At 45.7% G+C, this 7,185-nt stretch overlaps 1 protein-coding gene across 1 annotated transcript in view; it reads right to left on the bottom strand.

The window, feature by feature from the left end:
* LOC139755483 (2-oxoadipate dehydrogenase complex component E1-like) overlaps positions 1-7,185 on the bottom strand; it is a 526,829-nt gene that overhangs the window by 451,297 nt on the left and 68,347 nt on the right. The window contains exon 3 of the mRNA XM_071673821.1: positions 3,981-4,200. The gene's annotated coding sequence lies outside the window, so the exon portion shown is untranslated. The remainder of the gene's footprint in view (positions 1-3,980; positions 4,201-7,185) is intronic.

The raw sequence follows: 7,185 nt of genomic DNA on the forward strand, positions 1-7,185 counted from the left end.
TGGGTGTGGGTGTGGTGGGTGTGTTGGGGGGTGGGTGGGTGGGGGTGTGGGGGGGGTGGGGTGTGGGTGGGTGGGTGTGGTTGGGGTGGGTGTGGTTTGGGGGGTGGGGGGGTGTGGTGGGGGTGGGTGGTGTGTGGGTGGTGGGTGGTGGGGGTGTTGTGGTGGTGTGGTGGGGTTTGGGGGGTGTGGTGGTGGTGGTGGGGGGTGGGTGGGGTGGGTGAGGGGGGTTGTGGGGGGTTGGGGTTGGGTGGGGGTGTGTGGGGGGGGGTGTGTTGGGTGGTTGGGGGTGTTGGGGGTGGTGGGGTGGGGTGTGTGGGGGGTGGTGGGGTGGTGTGGGGGTGTGGGGGTGGTGTTGTGGGTGGGTGGGGGGGTGGTGGGGGGGTGGGTGTGGGGGTGTGGGTGGGTGTTGGGGTGGGGGTGTGGGGGGGGGGGGGGGGGGGGGGGGGGGGGGGGGGGGGGGGAGGGGGGTGGTTGGGTGGTGTGGTGGGGTGGTGGGTGGTGGGGTGGGTGTGGTGTGGGGGTGGGTGTGGTGGGGGGTGGGGTGGGGGGTGGGGGTGGTGGTGGGGTGTGGTGTTGGGGGGGTGGTGTGTGGTTGGGGTGGGGGTGGTGTGGTGGGGTGTGTGGTGGGGGTGGTGGGTTGTGGGGTGGTTGGGGGGTGTGGTGTGGGTGTGGTGGGGGTGGTGTGGTGGGGGGGGGTGGGGTGGTGGGTGTGGTGGGTGGTGGTGGGTGTGGTGGGGGTGTGGGTGGTGTGGGGTGTGGTGGGTGGTGGGGGGGGTGTGGGGGGGGGGTGGTGTGGGTGGTGGTGGGTAGGGGTGTGGTGGGGGTTGGGGGGTGGGGGGGTGGGTGGTGGTGGGGGTGTTGTGGTGGGGGGGGGTGGTGGTGTGGGGGGGGGGGGGTGTGGGGGGGTGGGGGTGGGTGGTGGGGGTGGGGGGGGTGGGGTGGGTGGTGGTGGGTGGGTGGGTGGGTGGTGGGTGGGTGTGTGGTGGTGGGGTTGGGTGGGGGGGGGGTTGGTGTGGGTGTGGTGTGGGGGGGTGGGTGGGGGGGTGGGGTGTGGTGGTGGGGGTGGGTGGTGGTGTGGTGGGTGGTGGTGGTGGTGGGTTGGTGGTGGTGGGTGGTGGTGGTGGTTGTGGGTGGTGTGGTGGTGGTGGTTGTGGGTGGTGGTGGTTCCAACAATGTTATATGGTTGTGAGGCATGGGTTACAGATAGGGCTGTGTGGAGGAGGGTGGATATGTTGGAAATGAAATGTCTGTAGGACAATATGTGGTACGAGGTGGTTTGATTGAGTAAGAATGAAAGGGTGAGAGATGTGTGGTAATAAAAAGAGTGTAGTTGAGAGAGCAGGGAAGGGTGTGTTGAAATGATTTGTTCACATGGAGAGAATGAGTGAGGAAAGATTGACAAAGAGGATATATGTGTTAGAGGTAGAGGGAAGAGTGAGAAGCGGGAGACCAAATTGGAGGAGGAAGGATGGAGTGAAAAAAATTTTGAGCGATCGAGGCCTGAACAAACAGGAGTTTGAAAGGGGTGCAAAGGAACTGGAACATGGTGGTATACCTGGGCTGACGTGCTGTAAATGGATTGAACCAGGGCATGTGAAGCATCTGGGGTAAACCAAGGAAAGTTTTGTGGCACCTGGAAGTGGAAAGGGAGCTATGGTTTCAGTGCCTTACACATGACAGCTAGAGACTGAGTGTGAAAGAATGTGGCCTTTTTTGACTTTTCCTAGCGCTACCTCGCTGGGGAGGGGGATGGATGCTATTTCATGTGTGGCGGGGTGGTGACAGGAAGGGATGAAGGTAGCGAGTATGAATATTTACATGTGTATATACATTGAAATGTATAGGTATGTACATGTACGTGTGTGGGCGTTTATGTATATACATATGTATGTGGGTGGGTTGGGCCATTCTTTCGTCTGTTTCCCTGCACTACCGCGCTATGCGGGAGACAGCAACTAAGTATAATAATATTCATTTTTATTTATTTTGCTTTATCACTGTCTCCCGCATATAATAATAATAATAATTGTATAGTGTGTTATCCCTCTTCTCAAGCATACTTAGATGATGTAAAGGATAATTCTAGTAATTGACTATTATTTGCTTGTTTTTGCACTCATATTCAATACTATTTCATGTTAAGCCATAACTTATCATGGCTCGCAGGAGCTTGAGCCAGGTTGTGGCTAAGCAAAATGTGATACTCATGCACTCATACCATCAATTTTTCATTAGCTACTGGTCACCATCATTTTACTGTGGGTTATATATACTTAGATGCATCACATAGAATGTTCTCATTAGCCACTGTTAATCAGGATGTTTGAACACGTAAGAGCTGATCTGTTTTTGAACAAGTTGTTGAATGGGTGTTGATGGACTCTAATAAAACACCTGCCAGTGTTACCTGAGGGGACACACTGGCCAGCCTCGTCACACTGTTCGCTAGTGTGTGTAATTTATCATAAGACCATAACCCAAAGTACTACAGATGTATGTTCTTACCTTTTCCTAATAAAACCACAAAGGCCTCCTGATCTTCATTGAATACCATGGAACGAAGGAAGACCCAATCTCCATCTTACCAACTCAACCTTACATATTCACTGGATTTCTTTTTTGAGACTGCATGACTGAGAAAGCTGATAGGTGTGCTTAAATAGTGTGGAAACATGGAGTGAAGAGAAGCTGACTAAGGAGAGACCAAGGAGACTAAAAGGTTGGAGTGGAAGAAGCTTTGAATAATCTGGGCTGAAACATGCAGGAAGGTGAGAGGTGTGTATTAAACAAAACATACTGGATTGTTGTGGTATATGGAAGGCAACATGCTTTAGTTGAGTTGAACCATGGTGCTTGAAACAATCAAGGGAAACCAAGGAATAATCTGTAAAGCTTGGCTGTGGGTAAGGGGTTCTGTTTTTAGTGCAACATACAACAAAAAGAGGATGTGAGCAAAGGAGGCCATTGTTCATCTATCCCTGACAATACCTTACTACTAAGAGATATGGCGAACAAGAATAAAAAAGATATGTGGCTTTACTTCCATTCTTAATTAAACCTCTACCTACTAATGAAGGTTTCCTTTTCAAGACTGTGAATGTCAGTTTTTCAAGCTGTTTAAGAACTTTACAATTTCAAAAATGTTCTTGAAAAAAAAAATCACTTAAGAAGCATACCTTGTCCAAAATTCTCACTCTGATGATAAGCAGTTTTATAGATGTTTCAGCACAGCATTCAAAAAAGTCCAGGAGTAAGGTCTAAGGCCAGTGTGTCAAGTGAGTTCCCACTGTATGTTTTACTGTTTATTTTAAATATTACAAAAAAATTAATACTTATTATTTAGTTTTATTTTATAAAACTGTGACTAACTTATGAGTTCTTCATTGCAGGAAAATTAGAAGTCAGTAAAATTACTGGTTACATCAGTTAGATGAAGTGTTATCAAGGTCAGTAAGGCACTGGCAAAACTACTTCCATTTTTGCTTGAAACACCTTCTCCTGTCTTATCTTGGTCAACTGTCAATGCTGGAAGTGGTAGTGTCCATAATATCACTCCTCAAGATCCAAAAACAGACCATCATTGTCAAGTAATCTAAGATCATGTGCCAGGTCCTCTAAATCTAGCTCATGGCTGCTTACTTTCCTTCCTAGAAAACTCATGAAAATCAGCTGTTATTGGCCTTGGCTGGAGGATGAATGATTGTGGGGGCAAATCATTGCAAACTGCACTCCAGCAACCAGCCAGGCTTAGCAAGCAACCTTGAAATAGAGGCATAAACTCAACGCATATATATCCATCAAGAGGAGTTGCCTGACTCTGGTAAACATCCATCTACAGGAGTTCATTTTCATTAATTCTTTTGTGTGCAGCCTAAATGTTTAAAGCATACTGGATTTAAAGGACTATTTTTGTTAAGATCACAGCCATTAAAGAATCTGTAATTACTTATAATGAAAAATAAACAGCATTATCAACTTACCCTGAGCAAGCCTCTTAAATGCCTCTGTAAAGAAGCCTGCCACAGACTCCGCTCCTTCCCCTCCATATCTCTTGACACTCTGAAACTTTATGGCCAAAAAGTTGTCAAAAACTTGAGATCGTAACATGTCTTCAGCTAGCCTGATGCGTTCTTTGGTAGTAAGGACTTCCTCATTGGCAGCTTCAAGGGTTGTTGCAAACCATTCTCTTTCTTCAAGAGTCTGATCAATGAAAACAAGTATTGCTGATCAGTGAAATGAACTACAAAAATGCATTAAAAGTACTGCATTCATAGTTACAGGAACATCAAAGGTATGGTACAAGAATGTGTAAGTTAAAGTAGTTCTAAGGTAAAAAAAAATATACTGAAAACCCTAAGGTTACTTTCTTTGCAGGTGCAATGGCTTAAGTAATAAGAATGATGCTTAGAGTCACCCAGACAAACTGAAAATGGCTGATGAAATTTAACTGCCGGATAAATGCCAAAAATAGTTAAAATTCTAACTTTCACTTCAACAAAAAAAAATCTTTTCAGTGCTATCTCTTCAGTGCACTGCCATGATATCATACCTCCAGTTCAATGACATCTATACTGTCAATCAAATGAAGGTCAAAACTAGGTGTTATACGTTACCAAGAAAGGGTTGGAAAAATGCATAGGTTAGTTTGTGAAATGCATCAAAATCTATAAGAAGAAAGTATCGACACTGATTTTTGCAAAAATGGATACTTCAACCAGTTATCTATACAAGTGGTTCTTAAACAATGATATGTATACACCACTACTATTCATGAGGGCCAACCAGCTGATGTGCAGTATTATTCTTAAATTAAAGAGCTCCCCTGGGGTAGGGGAGAAATCATTCCACTTCTGTATTGCCATGTGACAGAATGCAACTAAAGGGGGCAGGAGTGGGGGCTGGAAACTCTCCCCTTCTTGTACTTCAACTTCTAAACGAAAAAACAGAAGGAGTCAAGCAGGGAGTGCTCATCCTTCTCGATGGCTCAGATTGGGGTGCCTGAATGTGTGTGGATGTGACCAAGATGAAAAGAGAGGAAAGAAGGTAGTATGTTTGAGGAAAGAAACCTGGATTTTCTACCTTGACTGAATCAAAGCTCAAGGGTAAAGGGAAAGAATGATTTGGAAACATCTTGGGAGCAAAGTTGTGGATGCGACTGACAGAGTGCAAGAAAAAAATTCTTGATTGATGTGGGTAAAACTGAAACTGGATGGAGAGAGATGGGTGATTATTAGTGCTTAAGCATCCAGCCATGAGAAGAATGATCATGAGGCATGTGTTTTGGGAGCAGCTGAGTGAGTGTATCAGCAGCTTTGGTGCACAAGACCAGGTATTAGAGATGGGTGATTTAAATGTAAAGGTACGTAATGTGGCAGGTGAGGGTATAATCAATGCACATAGGATATTCAGTGTTACGAAGGAAAATGGTGAAGAGCTCATGAAATTATGTGCCGAGAAAAAACTGGTGATTGAGAATATCTGATTTGGGGAAAGAGATGTACACAAGTATACGAGTGAGTAGGAGAGATGGCCAACAGGCATTATTGGATTACGAATTGGTTGATAGGCATATGAAAGAGAGGTTATGGATGTAAATATGATGAGAGGGGCAGCTGGTGGGATGTCTAATCACTATCTTGTGGAGGTAGGGGTGAAGATTTCTAGAGGTATTCATAAAAGAAGGGACAATGTCGGGGAGAAGAGAGTCGTGAGAGTAAGTGAGCTTAGAAACGAGACTTCTTTGAAGAAGTACCACAAAAGACTGAGTGTGGAACAGCAGAACTTGAGTGCAAGGGAAGTGGGTGAGGTGTTTGTATATATATATAAGGCTGTGTATGTGTATAGATATGAATGTATAGGTTGATATGCATAAGTATGTATATGTGCATTAATGTACACAGAATATGAGTGGAAGGGCCATTCTTCATCTGTTTTCTGTCACTACCTTGCTAATGAGGGAAACAGCAATAAAGAATAATAAATAAATTAAATAATTATATTATTTTTTTTATTCTTTTTATTTTGCTTTGTCGCTGTCTCCCGCATTTGCGAGGTAGCGCAAGGAAACAGAGGAAAGAAATGGCCCAACCCACCCCCATACACATGTGTATACATACACGTCCACACACGCAAATATATATACCTATACATCTCAATGTACACATATATATACACACACAGACACATACATATATACCCATGCACACAATTCACACTGTCTGCCTTTATTCATTCCCATCGCCACCTCGCCACACATGGAATACCATCCCCCTCCCCCCTCATGTGTGCGAGGTAGCGCTAGGAAAAGATCACAAAGGCCCCATTCGTTCACACTCAGTCTCTAGCTGTCATGCAATAATGCCCGAAACCACAGCTCCCGTTCCAAATCCAGGCCCCACACAACTTTCCATGGTTTACCCCAGGCGCTTCACATGCCCTGATTCAATCCATTGACAGCACATCAACCCCAGTATACCACATCGATCCAATTCACTCTATTCCTTGCACGCCTTTCACCCTCCTGCATGCTCAGGCCCCGATCACTCAAAATCTTTTTCACTCCATCTTTCCACCTCCAATTTGGTCTCCCACTTCTCCTCGTTCCCACCACCTCCGACACATATATCCTCTTGGTCAATCTTTCCTCACTCAATCTCTCCATGTGCCCAAACCATTTCAAAACACCCTCTTCTGCTCTCTCAACCACACTCTTTTTATTTCCACATATCTCTCTTACCCTTACTTTACTTACTCGATCAAACCACCTCACCCCACACACTGTCCTCAAACATCTCATTTCCAGCACATCCACCCTCCTGCGCACAACTCTATCCATAGCCCATGCCTTGCAACCATACAACATTGTTGGAACCACTATTCCTTCAAACATACCCATTTTTGCTTTCCGAGACAATGTTCTCGGCTTCCACACATTCGTCAAGACTCCCAGGATTTTCGCCCCCTCCCCCACCCTATAATTCACTTCCGCTTCCATGGTTCCATCCGCTGCCAGATCCACTCCCACATATCTAAAACACTTTACTTCCTCCACTTTTTCTTCATTGAAACTTACCTCCCAATTGACTTGACCCTCAACCCTACTGTACCTAATAACCTTGCTTTTATTCACATTTACTCTTAACTTTCTTCTTTCACACACTTTACCAAACTCAGTCACCACTTTCT

Source organism: Panulirus ornatus, chromosome 19 (genome assembly GCF_036320965.1).
Source record: "Panulirus ornatus isolate Po-2019 chromosome 19, ASM3632096v1, whole genome shotgun sequence".
Taxonomy (NCBI): Eukaryota; Metazoa; Arthropoda; class Malacostraca; order Decapoda; family Palinuridae; genus Panulirus; species Panulirus ornatus.